A 1,398-nucleotide genomic window follows, 5' to 3' on the forward strand; every position below is an offset into this window, starting at 1 on the left:
GCTAGGCCTTTTCTCATTGGAACGGCGAAGGATGAGGGGTGACTTGATAGAGGTTTATAAGATGATCAGGGGAATAGATAGAGTAGACAGTCAGAGACTTTTTTCCCCGAGTACAACAGTGTGTTACAAGGGGACATAAATTTAAGGTGAAGGGTGGAAGGTATGGGGGGGATGTCAGGGGTAGGTTCTTTACCCAGAGAGTGGTGGGGGCATGGAATGCGCTGCCTGTGGGAGTGGCAGAGTCAGAATCATTGGCGACCTTTAAGCGGCAATTGGATAGGTACATGGATCAGTGCTTAAGCTAGGACAAATGTTTGGCACAACATCGTGGGCCGAAGGTCCTGTTCTGTGCTGTATTGTTCTATGTTAACTTCATGACACTCCTTTTCCCTATTTCAGAGGCCAAGTGTCAGTATTCCGAAATAAGCAAATTAATTGTTATGTATAATTTTTTTCAAGCAGATTTCCCAGTTTAAAAATAAAATGAAATTCAATTCTCACTAAACATTTCGAAAGCAGTTGAAAAATACAGATTATATAAAAGTTAATACAAAAGTTCAAAGTTACTTCATTGCATAAGCAATGTTACTAAAAATGTTGAATCCAGGTGTGTTCTACATGTGGGTCTATGGTACTTGTACTTCAAACAATGACCCTTTCCCCTGGAGTCTCTTTTAACGCAACATATGTTTTTAATGTGTAAAGTCAGCCTGGGATTTAGTTACAATCTCATGGACCCAGGACCCAATAATGTCCTTGCCATTTTCCATTACAAGTTTCAAGTTTTGAAAATGCTCAGCATTAAGAGCACTTTTTGAGAACACAAAAAAACAACATGCACTGCCAGGTTGTTTTCAAAAGGTACCCTCTCTCCCTCAAATAGCCATCTGATTATTCCTTCAATTGAATGGTCTACCCATCAAATAAATCTCTTCTGTTTGTAGAAATAAATCTGCAACAATTCAATCAGAAAATGTTGTGAAAATATCAAGATAAATAGAATTAAAAGGCACTGAGTCTTGGGAACAGCAGGTTGAAGAAGTTTCCTTAAAGATGTAGAGGTGTTAGTGTTGACTGTCTGGATTGACACACACACACACACACACACACACACACACACACACACACACACACATGTCTATGGGGTGAATTTGCATTTGTAGAATTGTATTTACAGATACATTCTATTTTTAATCAAAAAGCATACAAGCTGCAGACAGCCAATCCATATAACATTTTGTAAATTCCTACTTTGCAAATAGAACCAGTCTGACTCAAGATTGGGATACAAATAGACTCTAACCTCACACCCTTAATACATTGTCTGAGCTGTTACTTTTTTTTAAATAAAACCTTAAGTTATCTTGAGGATGTGACTTGAAAGAAGTTCTGGGATTT

Source organism: Hemiscyllium ocellatum, chromosome 14, assembly GCF_020745735.1.
Source record: "Hemiscyllium ocellatum isolate sHemOce1 chromosome 14, sHemOce1.pat.X.cur, whole genome shotgun sequence".
Lineage (NCBI taxonomy): Eukaryota > Metazoa > Chordata > Chondrichthyes > Orectolobiformes > Hemiscylliidae > Hemiscyllium > Hemiscyllium ocellatum.